The sequence below is a fragment of the Zootoca vivipara genome, chromosome 3 (assembly GCF_963506605.1).
Source record: "Zootoca vivipara chromosome 3, rZooViv1.1, whole genome shotgun sequence".
In the NCBI taxonomy this organism is placed as follows: Eukaryota; Metazoa; Chordata; class Lepidosauria; order Squamata; family Lacertidae; genus Zootoca; species Zootoca vivipara.
The window spans coordinates 73,519,205-73,539,610 of record NC_083278.1 but is presented as its reverse complement, the minus strand read 5'-3'; the positions used below and the strand labels follow the sequence as shown (position 1 = coordinate 73,539,610).

Here is a 20,406-nt window from a genome sequence, read left to right as displayed (position 1 = left end):
ATTGCCCTCAGAGCTGGAAATGTGGACTGTTGGCTATTATATGCAAAGATGATCAATATAAAGCCAAAAGACATTGACTAGATTAGAAGGTGAATAATTGGATCAATGAGGCTTTACCATTATGTTCACTGCTTTTCATAGCTACAAATACAGCATAGTTCTGGTTTTGTTTTTTTAATGTGAGACTTGTTCATGCTGTGCGCTGCCCAGCTGTACCTAACAATATTCCTTAAAAGGAATTTATTAGATCCTTGGCAAATGCTAGACCACAGTACATGTTGAAAGAAAGCTTAATGAGCAATAATGGGGATATTTGATTTAGTTTTCTGACAGAGGCTACATACAGAGGCTTTGAAAAGCTGGCCGACAAGCCAAAATGCAATAGGTTCAGCTTTGCCAATTGCAGCATCTCTAAACAAGGAAATTATTTGATTTTCTGCCTCTATTACTAAAGTTACCAGGCACCTTTTTGTAAGACCTATAACTCAAGCCCCATATCGAGCCCCATATCAAGCAAATGATTTCTGCATTGCAGGGGGTTGGACTAGATGACCCTTACGGCCCCTAATTCTGCTAGGTATTTTAGTTCAGGCTTCCATAAGAAAACCTGTTTTGAAGAAGTATCCCAGTCTCCTATCCGGTCAAATGTCATAATAATTTATACACTTGAGTATATGCATATTGGCATCCCTGGTTCTTATTCATTACAAGATTAAAATAGATGCAAGACCACAACGAGGCCTAAGCAATCAATATATTCCAGCCCATAGGATGGTGACCGGAGGCAAGTGCATTTAGAAAGTTGTGGGGAAGATGAGTCTCTCAGAATATTATCAAATTTTTATTTCACTTTTTAAACTAACATGTTCAGGAAAGCTGGAGGAGAGAGAGAGAGGTGTAGATGTGTTCAGTGTGCATAAACAACAGTGATTGTGCATTCAGCACACCTTTATGCAAATACTGCTATCCTGAGAGGAAGGTTGAGATATGAATTGAATAAGTAAATAAATGAAATATGCACAAATGAAAACATGAACAGGAGAATTTGCACATTGCCCACTTGACATGCCTAGTCTCAAAATGATGTTGGAGAAATGTGTAAACTGTGTAAATAAGGTAGTATGTACATTAGTCAGCCAATGCATGTATTCCACATTTGGGGAGTAGTATATTGGCTATGCAATGTACAACAGACATATGGAAGCTGAACATGTTAAATGAGCAAAGTATAAAAAAATTCCATATGAACACTGTCAAGTTGGTGTTCATTTCAATGCGGTACCACAGCACAGCTCAGGCAGATTCACCAGTCCACTAACGTTAGTCTCAACAGAGTACCAGAATATAGTTTGTTCTCTCCTAAAGTGCACATTTATAAAGGAATCTATGATGTTTGCCTTCTTTTACACATATGATCATATATATGAATATAAAATTGTAGCATTTGGCTCTTCATCAAGTGATAAAACAGCAGAGGGTAAATTAGGCCCTTGATGGGATGTCTGCAATTCCAAAATTCCTCCAATGCATGTATGGTTCTTGTTGTTGTTTAAAATGATTCTCCTGTCTTTTATGTGGAAGTTTGCTTAACTCTTGAATGTCTTCAAGGTAACAAGATGTGAATGAGACCCCATAGCTTCTTCTTCTTCTTTTTTAAGTCTTAAAATAGGCTAGAGTTTGGCCAACTTTCTAAATGAAAAATCTGCTTCCAAGGTTTCAGCCAGCAGCTCCAAATACTGTAAATGAATCTGGAACAGCTGTGCACAGCTTTTAAAATCCAGGTCCAGGACATTTTCCTAAGAGAAATGTGGTGAAAGTTAAAAGTCCACAGTCCCTTTAAGAACAAAGGGGTTATTTTTGTAGGGGGAACTTCTGCCTGCAGCTTCCCATTTCACCCTAATGTTCTCAATAATCCCTGAATTTTGGGGCATTTTTGTACACCATCAATAGTAATATATATATATATCCCTGTTCTGTCTGCTGTTCGTGTCTGATTGCTATACATAGGCAGGACAAGCAAGGATAGCTTTGCTGAATTCCTCCCCTATAACAGCACCCCCATTGCCCTCCATACATTGTGAAGTTTGAAGCAGAGAGTCTATTATACTCCTGGAGGCTTCTTGCATGATTTAGTGCTCAGTAGATTTTGAAGGTGGGAAGCTTTTTGTACTCGTGAAGGCTTCTTGCATGTTTTAGACCAGGGGTAGGCAACCTAAGGCCCGTGGGCCGGATGCGGCCCAATCGCCTTCTTAATTCGGCCCACAGACGGTCCAGGAATCAGCATGTTTTTACATGAGTAGAATGTGTCCTTTTATTTAAAATGCATCTCTGGGTTATTTGTGGGGCATAGGAATGCGTTCATATTTTTGTTCAAAATATAGTCCAGCCCACCACAAGGTCTGAGGGACAGTGGACCAGCCCACGGCTGAAAAAAGGTTGCTGACCCCTGTTTTAGACTTGTGGTCCTAAATCATGCAAGAAGCCTCTATAAGCAGAGGAGGCTCCCTGCTTCAGAATGCCCCCCCCCCAAGTCATAGCAGGCACAGCAAAGGCCAAGCTTAGTGTGCTTGTCGCTGCTTCCATGTAACGTTTACACATGAGGAGACTGTCTGATAGGGTTTGTCTCCATCTTTCTGCGAATACATATGTGAGTGGGTATCAGTGGCAAGAGAGTAGGGGAAGAGAGAGGTGCCATGTACTGCCTTTCACATCTAAGGCTCCAGGGTGGTGTACATCAATAATATATTTTAAAATTAAAATAAAACAATAAAATACAGGCAAAATACAATAAAATGATTACATAGCTCTAAGACACAGGAAGAAAAGGCTGCACTCACTTATTCCTCACTTCCACACAAATCCAACTGTGTAAGAGATCAAGTAGCAATATAGTTTTTTTGGGGGGGTTGCTTATTTTATTTTTTATTAATTTATTAATTTTATTAATTTTCAGAAAAAACATGACAAACTAACAAAGTAATTCAAATTTAAAACAAATTTAAAAGTTTATTCCCCCCCCCACTTCAAATGTGTTTCTTTTTTCTCCCCCCTTTGCTGCTCACAGTGACATATAATTATAGATACAGCTAGAGGGAAACCAAAAGGTCCAGGTAAAACAGACTTAAAGAATACCTGCTCTTCAATGTGTGTATATGATAGCATGTGCATAGATAGGTATACATATAAACATGTAATTTCCAGACAATCATTACCGTGAGATTTCAAGAGGGGCATTAGACAGAGAACGACAGGATATATTTCTCTTCTGCTCTTGAACTCTCAGTATCATGATTGATACTGACTTTGCTTTCTGGTGATACAATAGCCATCCTATCATGTATCACTTAGTAACTTGTCATATGCATAGTTACTAACTTGCTGCACCACCGTATTCACCTTCCATGAAAAGCCAAAAGCAACATAGTAACAAATGAGCTTTGAATGTTGAGATAGATCTATCTACTCGCTGCAGTGATGTCATTGGGATTTCAGAGCCAGAATGATAAAGACAAGAGCCAACTCGTTATCTCAGGGTAGCTTACTATAAGGACAGCCCTGTGCAAACTAACTCTTATGTCTATCCACCAAGAATTAATCAAAATGCACACTATAATGGCAAAAACATTTCTGTTAGAGAAAATTGCTTACAGCAATCCTTTTTTAATATTGAGAATATTTCTAACCCATATCAAATCTCAAGGCAGAGTACAACATAATGAAAACGCATCCAAATTAATCACAATTTAAAAATATGTACTTAACTTGAGCAACTAAGGCAAACATGATTCAAACTTAAATCTTTAAAATACAAGTCTTAAATTAGAGAATGGGATAGGTAAAGGGTAAAGGGACCCCTGACCATTAGGTCCAGTCGTGACCAACTCTGGGGTTGCAGCGTTCATCTCGCGTTACTGGTCAAGGGAGCTGGTGTACAGCTTCCAGGTCATGTGGCCAGCATGACAAAGCCGCTTCTGGTGAACCAGAGCAGCGCACGGAAACACTGTTTACCTTCCTGCCTACCTATTTATCTACTTGCACTTTGACGTGCTTTCGAACTGCTAGGTTGGCAGGAGCTGTGACCGAACAACGGGAGCTCACCCCGTCGTGGGGATTCGAACCACCGACATTCTGATCGGCAAGCCCTAGGCTCTGTGATTTAACCTACAGCATCACCCGCGTCCCACAATGCGATCCCAGAACAGGATACAAACTCCCTAACAGCTAACTAAATCTAATATTCTGTAATATATTGGGGAAAATGTGTGTGGGTTTCTTGCTTTTTTAAAAAATTAGAAAGCAATGCAGAAATGGACAAAAATGAAATAAAATCTGGGAAAGTGAAATTGACAGATTCACCCACTCTTACTGAGAAGTCTCTTTCACCACCAGTGGAAAAGTTAAACTCCAGCATAGAATATTAAAAGCTGAGTTTTGTACTGCAGTCATTTCAACTTTTATTCTGCCAAGATGGAAAGAAGAGACTCCCAACTTCCTCTGGGTCAGTACATTATGTGAAACAGGAGACAATTGTTTATGTACCAGTAGGAAATGCCAAGGACAATATACAAAGGCACTTCCTCTTTTCTTCCACAACAAGTGCACTATTGGCAAAGTCCAGATAAAACACACAAAAAGACTGGTAGAAATGGGAAGCTGTTTTTCTAACTCAGATTCTCTTTTGCCTCGATTTTTGAAAATAAATTGTACACATAATCTTAAGCAAGATTCAACAGAAAATAAAAGCAGTGCAAGACCCAGCCCAGCAGACCTTTCTGCAATCCAGGCAACAAGGAGTGGAGTGGTTAGCAGAGTTCTTGGAAAGAATCCCAATGACACTGTAGCAGCTTATGCAATGGAACCATGAATGTTGCATTTTCATAACAGTCGCAATGCAATTTTGAGTCTCTGGGAACACACAACTGCTCCCATTCCCCTTCAAGCACAACTGTTCCATTTGCAAGTGTTGTGTTGATATGATGTGTGTTTAGTTCTAGTGGCAGATGTTGACCGTTCCAGATGATAAGCTTTAATCTGTTGCCTATCCCTTTCCATGCTTGAACCTATTTGTATGTGCATTTTTTAAATGTGGGTCTTTTACACTTAAAAATATACCCCATAGATGTCCACACTCCATGTGGAAGCACCCAGACCCTAGCAGTCAGTTTACTCGGTGCCTCTACTGACAAGTCTTGGTATTTAAATAATTTGTTAAAATGGACTAGATGCGGGAAACGTTCAGGAAACATTCAAGAATAATGGCAAACATAGCTATCCCCATGAGATTACATGCCCCCTCCACACACACTTATGGTGTGGGACTGATTATCTTACTGCAGGTGCAGAATATAGCACTCCACACAAAACCCATGGGAGGTTTCCCCCATAATCTAAGGTCTTTAGTAAAAAAATCAAAAGAGGAAAATCAGGTTTCTATTAAACCTTTTATGCCCTGTCTGTGTGCACACATACACACACACCCTGTCTAGAAATCGTATTGTGTGAGCATATGTGTTTAGCACTGATGGCACAAATGTAATGGTATCACCACAAGAGACTCTGACATAATTATATATAACAGGTATCAAATCTACTTCCCACTGTTCTGATTTTATTGCTTGGGTCCTGTGGGGGGTGCTTTTTTTCTTTTTTTACTAATTTCACACCTTTGCCTAGCAACCTCAAGTGCAAGCTCTCTGCTACATCTTCCAGGCTTGGCATAATTTAGCACTCTTTGAACCTTTTGTTTTTAACTTAATACAGTCTCCCCCCCCCCGCCTTATTTTTCTGGGTGGTTTTACCCCTAATTATCTCTACAATTAGAGATTGACGGGATGAGCTCCCGTTGCTTGCAGGGGGAACCTAGCAGTTCGAAAGCACATCAAAATGCAAGTAGATAAATAGGAACCGCTACAGCAGGAAGGTAAACGGCGTTTCCGTGTGCTGCTCTGGTTCGCCAGAAGCGGCTTTGTCATGCAGGCCACATGACCTGGAAGCTGTACGCCAGCTCCCTCGGCCAATAACACGAGATGAGCGCCGCAACCCCAGAGTCGGTCACGCCTGGACCTAATGGTCAGGGGTCCCTTTACCTTTACCTTTATCTCTACAAACAGCTTTTAACTGCCGGGGGCACTCTCCTTTTGGAGACACCAACCATGATATAGATGTTATTCACCTCACCATAGTCACATCTGGAGACTTGTTCTAAGCAATGCCATCAGCCTCAGCCAAAAATGGCCAACAGTCAGGATGATGGGAATCATAGCCAAGCAAACAACCCCCGGAGGTTCATGGGTTCCCCATCTGTGACCGAGAGGCTGCTTTACTATGCTTTTGACACATACATGGGGATTTCTATACAGGCTCCAGCCATGTGACCAGATGAGTTAAAAATATTGGCAGAGACGACTGAAACATTGTTAGGTACCTGCCAAGTTGGTTGCTGCTTTGGTACATGTCCAACTTGCCACTCAGGCCACAACCAGCCAAAGTTTCTAGCTGCTTTGTATGAACTAGGGATTCATGTGTATGAAATAGTTCCAACCACTTGTGAACCAAGGGCAAATTGTGCTCCAGAAATAGAATGAAAAATCATATCAAGAGAAATAGGTCTCCAGCATTTGTTGCAAGGAACTGTAATGTATAGCCACAGGGTTATAGAGACTATGGCCTCATCTGTACTATGCATTTAAAGCAGTATCAAACCACTGTAAATAGATCAAAATCCAAGTGGGTGGAGAATTCATGGCTCACCCATCTTCACTGTGCACCCACATTTCCCACAACAATTTTTCCCCAACTGGAGAGAGCAGGTATTGAATCTGGGACCTTCAGCAGGCAAAACATGTGCTCTGCCACTGAGCTATGACCTTGTAACTTCTCCAGTGGTTCCACTCCTTCCTCCTGGGCTGTGTCCAGAAAGTGGTGGTGGGGGATGAGTGTTCAGACCCCTGGGCTCTCACTTGTGGGGTGCCTCAGGGTTATGTCCTCTCCTCCATGCTTTTTAACATCTACATGAAGCTGCTGGGAGAGATCATCAGGGGATTCGGGCTGGGTGTTCATTAATATGCAGATGATACCCAGCTCTACCTCTCTTTTAAATCAGAACCAGTGGAGGCAGTGAAGGTCCTGTGTGAGTGTCTGGAGGCGGTTGGAGGATGGATGGCGGCTAACAGATTGAGGTTGAATCCTGACGAGACAGAAGTACTGTTTTTTGGGGTCAGGGTATGGAGGACTCCCTGATCCTGAATGGGGTAACTGTGCCCCTGAAGGACCAGGTGCACAGCCTGCGAGTCATTTTGGACTCACAGCTGTCCATGGAGGCACAGGTCAATTCTGTGTCCAGGGCAGCTGTCTACCAGCTCCATCTGGTACGCAGGCTGAGACCCTACCTGCCCACAGACTGTCTCACCAGAGTGGTGCATGCTCTAGTTATCTCCCACTTGGACTACTGCAATGCGCTCTACGTGGGGCTATCTTTGAAAGGTGACTTGGAAACTGCAATTAATCCAGAATGCGGCAGCTAGACTGGTGACGGAGTGGCCGCCGAGACCATATAACACCAGTCCTGAAGGATCTTCATTGGCTCCCAGTACGTTTCCGAGCACAATTCAAAGTGTTGGTGCTGACCTTTAAAGCCCTAAACAGCCTCAGTCCTGTATACTTGAAGGAGCGTCTCCACCCCCATCGTCCAGTTCGGACACTGAGGTCCAGCGCTGAGGGCCTTCTGGCAGTTCCCTCGCTGCGAGAAGTGAGGTTACAGGGAACCAGGCAGAGGGCCTTTTCAGTAGTGGTGCCTGCCCTGTGGAACACCCTCCCAGCAGATGTCAAGGCAATAATCAACTATTTTACTTTTAAAAGACAACTGAAGGCGGCCCTGTTTATGGAAGTTTTTAATGTCTGATGCTGTATTGTTTTTAATATTCAGTTGGAAGCTGCCCAGAGTGGCTGGGGAAACCCAGCCAGATGGGCAGGGTATTAATAATAATAATAATAATAATAATAATAATAATATATTATTATTATTATTATTTATTATTTATTCTCATTGAAACTTTCTACATGATCCATTGTCACATTTACATCAGTGATCATTGCTTGGCATGTCAGCCTTTGCACCTGCTGGAAAGTGGTTGTCCAAGCTGGGATTTGATAAGCTGTCTGTAAAAATGTGAACTGAGGGACAACTCCCATGCTCAGGGTTAGCATGTGGTAGCTGGAACCATCATATGATGGTTTGGGGGATGGGGTATAAAACTGCTATCACAGGTCCACTCATAGAAGCAGAAACTCATAGAGAGTGGCTTCTCACTCTCTTGAAAATTATCATAGCAGATTTTACAAAGTGGTAGTCTTGAGCCTTAGAATTAAAATGTCAAAAACAGAGGTCCCTGTTCCTCAAGGGCTGGCTGCCACTGTGGCAGGGATTCACCATATGCATCTCTCCAGGTTAACCTTTGTGCCTGTCTACCTGATCCCACTCATATGCTCCTGTCTTCCTCTTTTTGTTTTAAATTGCCATTTCCTAGGGCACTTGGTATCATCACATCACTGTCAGGAAGCCAGGCAGCATCTCTTGTGTGTCAGGTTCAGCTGAAAGCCCCAGGCAATCCATTTACAGTTCCGCCAAGTAGGTGCAAAGATCTGCCATTTACAAAACTCATGAAGAAGTTTATGCAGAGAATCCTGATGCAGGCTTCCTGCCAGTGTGGCTAATTTGCTAGCTTCCTAATTGGGCTCATGCTTTTATTGTCACAATGGTGAGCATATATCACAAGGAGTATTTTCCTGCTGTGAGGTAAACACTGTTTTATTTATTGTTATTTATCATTTATTTAGCTTTCATTGCATTTAACTACTCAGGACACATAGAATGAGAGTTGAATGTGATGGTGTCCCTCATCAGATGAGGCCCTCTTAGTGGCCTTGATGCAGAACAAAATACATGGCCTGGAGAAGGGGCTTTTCAGTGGTGGCACCTTGCATGTGAAACTCCCAACCTATTGGTTAAGACTAGAGCAACTTTTTCAGTGGGCATTTGGGCCCTGATCAGATTAGTGGATTAATGGACCCTGTTACAGTTTTTATATATTCCCTTTATCTCATTTGACTCTGTTGTAAACCACTCCATGGCTTGTGCAAAAGGTGGCATATAAATAATCTAAATGAATGAATAAATAAATGTCTGGCCCAGGGTGAATAGGAAACTTGGTAGTTACAGATATAAATTTGCTATTCATAACTATAGTGACCCTCTGGTCTCGACTTAAAAACATCAAGACTTACCAGCACAGTGGGAAAGGGGGCCACTTCATTTTTAGCAGATCTATTTTGGTCCTGAATAACAAGTAGTATAGAAAAGACACAGAGCAGTTCTGAAACAGATCTTGTGGCTTGTGCATGCTCTTCCTAAAAACATCCAGCTCCTTCAACCTTTCCTCATAGGACTTGGTCTTCAGGCCCCTCGCCATCATTGCCACAGTCCTTTTGACATGTTCCAGTTTGCTGATATTCTTCTTAAACTGCAACTCCCAGAGAATCAGTGTGGTGTGGTGGTTATAGTTTTGGACTAGGACTTGGGAGACCCAGGTCCAAATCCCCACCCATCCATAAAGCTCACTGGGTGACCTTGGGTGAATCACTGCTTCTCATCCTAACCTACCTCACAGGGTTGTTGTGGGGACTAAACGAGGAGCAGGAGAACCACCCTGGAGAGAATGGTTGGATGGAAATGAACTAAATAATAAATAACTTGACCCAGTACTCCAAGTGAGCTCTGACCAAAGCTGAATAAAGAGGCACAATTACTTCTTGCAACCAAGCCAATAATAATACTTTCAAAATGTTTGTAAGTGCATCACATGCATAAACTCTATAATCACATCTGCCTAGATATGAACATGGTGGCAGGCCATTTCGACAAGGGGCTGTCAGCTTCTTTCTGGAAGAAAGACACTCGGCACGTGAAATGTTTCCCATTGCTGCATCTCTCTGTATCAGGAGAGAGAGAGAAAAGCTGTGAGCGCTGAGAGAGTGCTTTACGTGCAGCTGTTATAAAAGCAAAACTTGTGCCAGAAAAGCAGAGTTGGCAACCCTGTTTGGACAAGACAGTATTACAGCCTTTCCAGCACAAGGCTGATTCATCGACAGCGTCGTCTTTTAAAGAATGATGTGAAAAGCATGACTCGAGGTTTACGAGCCGAGAGTTTCAGTTCTTTGGAGAAAATTTCGCAAGAGGATGCAGGCTCTGTTTGTTTGTTTGTTTGTTGTCTTGTGAATGGTCCAAATGCCGTTTGTAATAGAGGGTAAAGCCACTGACACCACACGTCTGCCTTTATCCCAGGCTCTGTTTTGTGTGTTTAATAATAACTTTCTAGCATGTGTTAAGAGCTGCAGCCTTCCTTTTAATAGCTGTAAACAGATCCTGTGCTGAATTGAAACTTACATCTGCGACGAGAGGAACTCTAAAGGGGGATGTGAAAGGAAGAAGTGGGGAGGGGGGGGATTAGCCAAAGGCACAAACAAGCCCTTCACCCCTCCTCCTCCTCCCACTTCTTTTGGGAACAGGTGGATGCGGTTGGAATATTTCTGAGCTTAAGTTAATGCTGACCTTAGCTGGAATAACTTGCCCTCTTGAGCCTCCTCAAATGGGGAGTCAATGGGGAGTTGTCTGGCTGTTACACATGATTGTACACATCTGTCATCTAAATCAGAGCTCCAAATGCAAGACGGAGCATGCAGGAACATCGTGTGGATTTGTGACACTCCCTGAAGGCCTCTAGGTCCATAAACCAGGGAATGGATTAAAAATGAGGCAGAAATAACGGTAAAGGTGGTTTATTATTATTATTATTATTATTGGGGGCAGATGTAATTCTGAAACAGCACCATTTGTGTTCTTTAAAGGGGAAGCATATCCATTTTCTCCGCCACAACCACTCTGAAATTTCAGAAGATAATAAGCACTTTTCCACATGAATGACCCAGCAACAGCATCTGAAAATGATCCAGAGAGGTTTTGTTTAAAACCTGGGCTAGCCATTATAAAATGAATTTTGTGGTTAACGACCATGGAAACCTATTTCTCCTTACAACGGAACACAACCAAACTCAGTCTGAGAAGGGACCGGCCTGTATTGTTTTATTCTTTCTGCATTGCCTCAAGATTTACCAAAGAGAAATGCAGTAACTTGGTCACTGGAAGCTGTCATTCTCCTTCATGATCTCTGCACAGGAAGATATGTGAGGGAAACTCAGGTTTATGCAGGGCGTCTTCTGAACAATCCAGATCAGGGACAACCAACATGGTACCCTTCAGCTGTTTGGATTCCAACTCCCATCAGGCCCAGCCAGCATGGTGACTAGTCAGAAGTGATGGGAGTTGTGCTCCACAACGTCTGGAGAGCACCCCACTGACTGCCTCTGCTCTAAACCCTAGAGGTTTTTTGGCCCGGGGCCCACTCCCTCAGAGTCAGTGTGCACATCCAAAGAGGCAGACTCCACACCTTCCCTTCCCACACCTCACACATTTCTTGTTCAGTCACACCATGTAAAATGTTCTATTGGTCCGTGCAAGAATTGAGGCTAAGCTTCTAGCTTAGAGGCACTAGCTTCTCCAGATGATTGAGGGGGCCATATGTAACGTCGCACAACCTCCTGATGTCACATGATGTCACAAGGAGTCAGGGGGTGGAGCAAAACACCCTCTGAAAATTGAGGGGGCTTGGCCCCCTCAAAAATACATTGGGGGGCTGAAAGTGCCTTGGCCCCTAGGAGTGGGCCTCTATGCTTTATCTTCCCTCCACCCCAACACACCTCCTTCTCCAGATCTTTATGGAAAGGAGTGAGGTGTACTGGCTATGTCAAGCACTTTGTTTTTACGGCTGCTGCCATCTTGCAGTTTTATTGCTTAATAATAATAATAATAATAATAATAATAATAATTTTATTTATGTCCCAGCCACTCTGGGGGGCTTCCAACAAAATATTAAAATACAGTAGTCCGTCAAACATTAAAAGCTTCCCTAAACAGGGTTGCCTTCAGTCTGGTAGTAGTTGTTCTCTTTGACATCTGGTGGGAGGGTGTTCCACAGGGCGGGTGAATTGTACTGCGAATTATACAGTTCTTGCTGTATTTTGTTTCAGTTTAATACTGTTAATTTTTGTTTCCATGTGCATTATTTTCTGCCCTGGGATGTTTGGGTGAAGGGTGGATTATAAATGCTTTTAATAGGGTGGGTGGGAAGACTTTCTCAGCATAAGACCCACATTCCTTTCCAGGGGTCACATGTCAGCGGTGGGCAGGGCCACAAATGCAAACATCACTTGTGTACAGGAGGCTAGTTTCTACCCACACCGTTCTCTATCCTCCATCCACACCAGCAAGTGACATTATCAGAGTTCAAAGACGCATTGCCGCCAGTCAAAAATTAAAAACCACTCGTGGGTGGTAAAAGGCAGGGCTGGTATGGGGCAGAGCTTGGGGGGAAGGTGCAATGTGGAGAGTTCTGAAGGGCCATTGCAGGGGGTTGGACTAGATGGCTTTCAGGATCCCTTCCAGCTCTACAACTCTACGATTCTTTGATTCTATTTGGACCTTGGGCCTGATGTTCCCCACCCCTGCCTCTTAACAAGAAAAACAATTAAATAAAAAATGACTACTAATCAGTGACACGGACAGAGCAAGATGTCCTGAATCAAAGCTCCAAATGACTTACTGCAGGTCAGTCCTATGTCCTTTGCTGTACATCAACCATCACAATAATGATATTGACAGAACTGGTAACTACCCAGAGACAGATAAAATATGTACCATGAGCTAAGACAGGAGTAAATACAACATTAAAAATGAAATAACAAAAGCCGGTGGGCTTTTACCAAAGTTGCTGGAGACAAAGGCTTGTTTTAGGTTGCTATAGAGTGGTATGCATAAAGGACCTAGTTAACGTGTTGAAAAGATGAAATGGAAAACTCAGGCTAAATATCAGGAAAAACATGATCTGACAGGAAGATCCATTAAAATGTAAACTAATATCTCAAGAGGGAAGAAGGGATGCTTCATTCCTTGGAGCAGTTGAAGTTACATCAGACAGAACAACAGAAATTCCGTTCAAGTGAACCATGGGGCATTGGCAGGAAGATGAATGGCATAATAGGCAAAGGCTTCCCTCTTTTTTAAAAGGAAACACACACACTCTGTAAGCATTAACACACAGCCACCACATCCCTATTGGTTGCTATACTGTACTGAGAAATTGTTTCAGCACAAACCAAAACCATTTCTCATGATCTTGCCTCCTTTTACCATGGGATAATTAAACATTGTTCCTTGAAAACCATGAAGCTGAGAAGCCCTAACCAACTGCCCCTCGTGATCATGAGCCACATCATGTTGCAGCTCTCCACAGAGCCAGTTTTAGTAACACAGGAGTCAGTCCATTGCTCCATTCAGTTCAGTGTTGGCTATATTGTCTGCTAGCCGTGGTGCTCTAGGCTTTCAGGCACGGGTTTCTCAAAGCCCTATCTAGAGATACCATGGATTGGTGGCCTTCTACATGCAATGCAGTTGCTATGCCACTTTGCTATGGCCCTTCCCTGCCTCTTTGAATCTATACGCCCTTCTTTGCTCTGCCACTCTATTGGATATTCTTGGACACAATGCATCTAAGAGGGCCTCGTTTGTTCCTGGTGACTGACTTCTCCTTCAGCTTCTGGTTCCTGGCTCACCTCAGAATGCTGCCCTCTGTCTAGTCTGATTGCCCCCTAATTTCGGATATGTGGTGGGTGGCTGTGACTTCTCAGAAGTGGAGCAGAAGAAGCTGCCTCACACTAAGTCAGGCCCATCTAGTTCAGTAACACCTACATGGACTGGCAGCAGCTCCCAGTGTTTCAGACAGGAGTCTCTCCCAGCCTCACCTAGAGATAGTCAAGAACCAAGTCTAGGATCTTTCAGATTCAATGAATGTGGTGCAGCTCTGAGCTATGGCACTTCTCTGGTGATGGAAAGGCACTTCAGGTATGCAAATATTTTTCATCTGTCTGTGTTCCATTGCTGATCTCTTGTCCTCACAATATATTTGAGGGCAAAATTACCTCTTCCTCACTGCCACACACATTTCAAGGCACTTGGGAGCAATTTTAGTGTGTGTCTTTCTCAGTGGAAATATTCGTTCTCTTTTCCTGGGACTTCCAAGCTACATCCCGAGGGCCTTTGTCTCTCTATGAAGGCTATCTGCCAGAGGCAGTAAACCTCTGAATACTGTACTGAGTGCTGTTGTGCTCAGGTCCTCATTGAGGGCATCCCTCAGGCATCTGGTTGGCCACTGTGAGAACAGAATGCTGGGCAATATAGGCCTTTGTTGTGATCCAGCCAGGTCGTCTTATGTTGTTGTGTTTATCCTACTGCTGTACCTGTTATGAGCATCACTTGGGTTGAAGACAATGTTTGAACATTGAATTTATGGGCCTTTGCTCTTACTTTCCTGATGCAAAAGTGACTCCTTCTGCAGAGAAATGCCATAAAACTCCAATCTCTACCTTGCAGCCAATAAGTGGTATGAAAGAAGCAGACTGTAAAGAGCAGTGATTACATTTCAATATTGAGGAAAATTTGCACACAGCTATTCTCCATCTCCCGTCTCCTGTTCAGTGACTTTTCTGCTTGCTCTCAGTTGGCGGCTGATGAAATAGGAGAATAGGGTGTGGGATCCTGCTGGGATTACAGCTGAACATCAGTCATGCACCTTGATTCTGTCTGCTTGCTCTCCCTGCCTGCAAGCAGTGTGTGTGAAGTCACAATCTTGCTAGCACACTTGGCAAATGAAAAGTCCTAACTGTAGCCAAATAATATGATAAATATTGACATAGTGGTGATTCAACATTAGAGTGGGCATTTTAGTGAAGCGGGATTTTGCCATTATAAGACCTTGCATCAAAATCAGGATGATTTACAGGCTGCCTGTGGCATCTGCTCATGCAGCCCAGCAATATATTTCGAAGGCTTGCTTGCAATATGAAGTTTCCCTCTTCACACCTCTAAGATAGGTTTATGGAACCAAGGAAGAAAATGAAGAAAGAATATAACTTCCAGCAGGCCACCTTGTAGGATCACTTACATTAAACAGATGAATTGTTGTGGCATTGCAAAGATTTGAATCTTCAGCTCCTGTCTTCCTACAGCTGCCTTAGGGCTACCCACATATATTACCTTACCCATCTTTTACCTGATGACTCACCGGGGTTTCTACAATTCCCATCATCCCTGACTTCTGGCCTGCTAGCTAGGGGTGATGGGAGTTATAGTCCCTAACCAGTTGGAGACCCATGTTTGGGAAACCCTGCTCTACACCAAATACAAAACATGTGGAACCACTTATCACATGCAAAGCCCCAAAGATTTGAACAATTCCTTTGAAGACTACTCTCTGATTAGTTTCTGGCCCATCTCTTAGGTCCTTTATATCAAACCACATACTTTATTAACCCTCATTCTTATTGTTCTTCCACTGGCCATTGCCTCCCCTGCACAGCACCTTCAGTCCCCATGCCTCTGGTCTTTGTGTTGTTTAGCCTATCCACCTCTTTTGATTTTGGGCTCACCTGCAAAAGGAATCAGGCCCTCAGTGTGCCATCGAAATGCTCAGAAATCCAGGGCAGGAGCATTTGAAAGAATACTGGAAGGACCTAATTCCCTCTGATGCCTCTGTCCCATCCCCATCTCCAAGGGGTGGGGAGACTCACTGGAAGATGGGGCAGGGAAGCAAGTGGTAGAGGAAGTGGCTTTAAAGATGGAAGGGCCCTGCTTCCTTTCCCAAACTCTTTGTAAACTGAGCACGCTGCCAAATGTAGTGATGGAACTGCCAGCTTATTTTCCAAGAGACAGTCATGGGAATAAGGAGATGCCAAGTCTGGGGGACTCAGTTCTTTACTCTATGGAAGATGAGGAAAGTAGGTTAGCAGATAGAAATTAGGGGGAGGGTATGAGCAAAATTGAAGCAGGCAAGCAGGCAATCACGATGTCCTCAATTCTACTTGCAAGTGTTAAATCACCTCTGCTAAAATTCTCATGACTCCCCAACTTTCCAGTTCCCTTTGGACCAACTCTGTGAAGCTTTAATCCCAGAAAAATGAACAACTTTACACTCCCTCAAAGAAGCTGGACGGCAAATTGCTTCCTTCCTTGAGAAATGGGACTTTCTGAGCCAGCCCACCTGCTCAGCCAATCAGTGTCAGAGGCTTGCAGCAGCCACAAGGTCAATGCAATATGGATTCCGTTTTCCTGATGGATGAAATAGCAGAAACTCCAAGAGATTAAGTAACTAGAGAAGTCAAACAATTATGTATCAAAGTTTTCTAGGACCAGATTCTAGCATCGCTCACATTTGAAGTGTTCAGCACCCTAGCAATAGCTGGTATTATATTTGTGGGGAGAATAGACTCAGCTCCATTTTGTCCTTTTAGCCTTCAAATACCTCACCAGCTGAAACTGTTCTGGGTAGACCCTTTAGCCTTAAACAGCTGTGCACAGTTGCCACAAATTGCTTTTCAGGATATCCTGGGGAGAGGTAGATGTGCTGCACTAAACTTCAAATCCAATCTTTTAAAGTAAGATTTTCATACTTTTTTATTTACTAACTTTAAATTGCTTTTTCTCCTCCTCCTATTGATTCTCCCCCATAGAGGCATTCAGTCAAATAGTTATGAAGGGGTGGGGGTGGGGTGGAATATGGGGGGGTTTACTTTTTTCTGCAAATCCATAACTAGCCTTTAAATTCACTGTTAACAAGATCGGCAAGGAGTCTTGTGGTATCTTAAAAACAAATAAATTTATTGCAGCATAACCTTGTGAACTAGGGTTGGAAACACAATACTGGCTTAAAGTGTAGCTAGGTCATTCTTTTTCTAAATCCAGATTGATGCTAGTTTGGGGGAATACTGCATTTTGATGCATTTATCATAAGAAACTACAGAATAGATATGGACTGATAATATATTGTGCTAATATCACTTCTCTATGCAGTGCACTGGGTACAGAATAAACTGGAGAGTGTACACAACCCTAAGCCCATTTTTTTCAGATGTACATAGTATTGTCCTCAGCAGATTTATTTATTTATTGCTTGCATTTCTATACCACCTTTCTGCCAATGCACTCAAGGCATATGTGTATGTGCAGGTATGGTTAAGGAGCTCAAAGTGGCATGCATAGCTCTATTCCTTTCAACATTCTCACAACAACCCTGTGAAGTAGCATTCAGCACAGTTAAAAACCAGGTTAGACTATTTGTCTGTTCTGACTGGGTATCACCAGGCAGAGGGTTTCTCCCATTATCTTCTACTTGATCTTTTTAAGTAGAGATGCCAGGGATTGAACCAGGTGGCTTCTGCATGCAGTGGATGTGCTGTCACAGATCTAAGGTCTCTTCTCTCACACATTTTGAGAATAAGAGGATGTCATATTGTTGTTCTCCCAAGAGGATCATGTTTCATGCAGTGATGAAAGAACATAAGACTCACACATAAGAGCCAGTGTGGTGTAGTGGTTAAGAGCGGGAGACTCGTAATCTGGTGAACCGGGTTCACGTCCCAGCTCCTCCACATGCAGGTGCTGGTTGACCTTGGGCTAGTCACACTTCTCTGAAGTCTCTCAGCCCCACTCACCTCACAGAGTTCTGTTGTGGGAGAGGAAGGGAAAGGAGAATGTTAGCCGCTTTGAGATTCCTTTGGGTAGTGATAAGGCGGGATATCAAATCCAAACTCCTCCTCCTCCTCTTCACACTGGATCAGACAAGGCAGATCCACACCATACATTTCAAGCACATCAGACACACAAATGATGATGATGATGATGATGATGATGATGATGATGATGATGATGGCGATGATTATTTTATTGGGTTGCTCCAGCTAAACACATGACTTCCCCCAGAGAATCCTGGAACTGCAATTTGTTAAGGGTACTGGGGATCAGAGATCTGTGAAGGGGGAAACTACAGTTCCCAAGATTCTTTCAGGGACCTCTCATGCTTTAAATGAGTGTTCCATCTATGGTGTGGATCTGCCCAAAGGCCTCGTTAGTCCAGCATCATATTTCCCATAGTGGCCAACCCATAGCTGCCAAGTTTTCCCTTTTCTCGCGAGGAAGCCTATTCAGCATAAGGGAAAATCCCTGTAAAAAAGGGATAACTTGGCAGCTATGGGCCAACCAGATGCCTATGGGACGCCAACAAGTGGGACATGAGGCACCCCAGAGTTTGTACTTCAGCTTCCAACTCCGGAGAGAGAAGTGTGGACTTCCTAGCCATGTTCCCACATGAGTCACATGTGGAGAGGATGGCACCCCAAAAACAGGATGTCCCAATTTCATTGGGGGCAGTTGGGGGTTGTTAGATCAACATAGGTAAACTAAAGAATGATGTTGGCTACTTAGACAGCAAGTAGGTTAACATGAGCCGGTCTTCATTGCTACACTACTTGTAATTAATGTTTTGATGGAACCCTGATCTACAGCTAAAGGGCCTACGTAATTGTTGTGATATAGAAACCACAGATGTACTGTTAACAGAAGTTACATCAGAGTGGAAATAGCTTGTGGAAAACCACAAGCTTTTATCTTTAAGCACACCAGGCTGTCAGGAAGTTTGTGTGTAAGAGAGAGAGAGAAATGGGGGATGGGGGAATATTTGCTGGAGTCTGGGGACAGATAGGGGAAAACCAGTGCTATGATTATTTGATTCATGAACATTTGTATTCCCCCCCCTAATTACAGTTTTTGGACTTTTTATACAAGTGCTGAGGACACTTCAAGTGCCACCGCAACTTCAGACTGCATCCCAGTGCCAGGCAGGCTAACATTGGTGCCGCCTCCTATATACAGTACTACTTGTGCTAACCCACTGAGTTTACGGTGCATTCTCATTTTACAGGGGCAGAGGAAGAGGGATGTGGTGGGTGCAGGCCGCCCCGGGTGTCACCATTGGGGGGGTGTGACAAAATGCCAGGTGGCACTCACCGCGGTGCCTGCAGCACGCTCGAGCCTGGGAGAGACGCATTGCCTTGGGCACACGCAGGCTCCGTGCTGCCCAAACGGTCCACCCGCTGCCTCCCCCCCCCCAGCTGTAGGGTGACTGAGTGGGAGGAGGCAGGCAGACTCAAGAGGCCCCACAGTGCACGCCGCCCCAGGCGCCCAAGCAGCTTCCTCTACCGCTGTCAGGGCTGGACATTTTGGGCCTCTGTCTAGTCAGGGCTGGACATTTTGGAGGAAGGGTGGGATTTGAAATAAATGATGGAGAGATGGAGAGAGAGATTTTGGACTAGCCAGGCCCTATCCACCCTATTTACTTAAAGCAGTATCATACTACTTTAAATAGTGGTGGCTCCCCACCACCACCACTGCAATAATCCTGGGAAGTGTAGTTTGTTTAGGGTGCTGCAAGTTCCTAGAAGACTTCTATTCCCCTCCCAGAGCAACAGTTCCCAAAGGTCCCTGGGGAAAGGAATTGATTGTTAAAGCACTCTGGAAGAGGAATCAGTATATAAGATTACATAGGACTCGGCTTTGGCGAGACCTATCAGATCCAACCCAGTCCTTTGTTGCTGTTTATGAAAATGAGACTCACTCTCTTTCAGAGCTGCAGAAGCTACCTAGCTGCTAAATTAAGCTACTTTAAATTAATATTCTTCATCATAAGTACTAGTGAGAGAGCAGCTAAGTTTTATCTTTTAGTTCTGTTTGGTTTGTTAACTATGAATCATGTGATTTCCTCAGATGCCCCTGAGGTCTAAGCCTTATCTTGCCACCCTGACTGAGTTGGTTTCCCTTGGATTAGATGCATTTGATTGTAGGTGTTGATATCTTTCCTGAAGCGCCAATTGCCATGGTGTTCATCAAGGTAGAGGCAATTATAGGATCATGCCACCCTCTGGAAGCAGGTTTTCTAGCCTGAAGTAGGAGAGTCTCTTACCACCTATTTCCTCCCACTAGTAGAATAAATAAACACAAAAGAGGAAGAACAAAGCAAAAATATGGAAAGGGTGGGGTCTGTAGGAAACATAAGAGGGAATAATAACTATTATAATAACAGTGGCAACCTTTCATTTGGGTTAAAATAAAGGTACAATATTATTTTTTCAACGACCATGTCAAAAGGCATGGTTCCCATCCACTATAGGCCATTCTGATAATAAATGAGTTCATAATTTTAAGGTGTCATTTTTGCATTGTTGTTTTTGCAGCCATAGTCTAAAGCAGAGTTTGGATTTGATATCACGCTTTATCACTACCCAAAGGAGTCTCAAAGCGGCTAACATTCTCCTTTCCCTTCCTCCCCCACAACAAACACTCTGTGAGGTGGGTGGGGCTGAGAGACTTCAAAGAAGTGTGACTAGCCCAAGGTCACCCAACAGCTGCAT

At 43.5% G+C, this 20,406-nt stretch overlaps 1 long non-coding RNA gene across 1 annotated transcript in view; it reads left to right on the top strand.

Moving 5' to 3' along the window:
- LOC132591908 (uncharacterized) overlaps positions 1 to 20,406 on the top strand; it is an 82,049-nt gene that overhangs the window by 60,802 nt on the left and 841 nt on the right. The window lies entirely within an intron of this gene.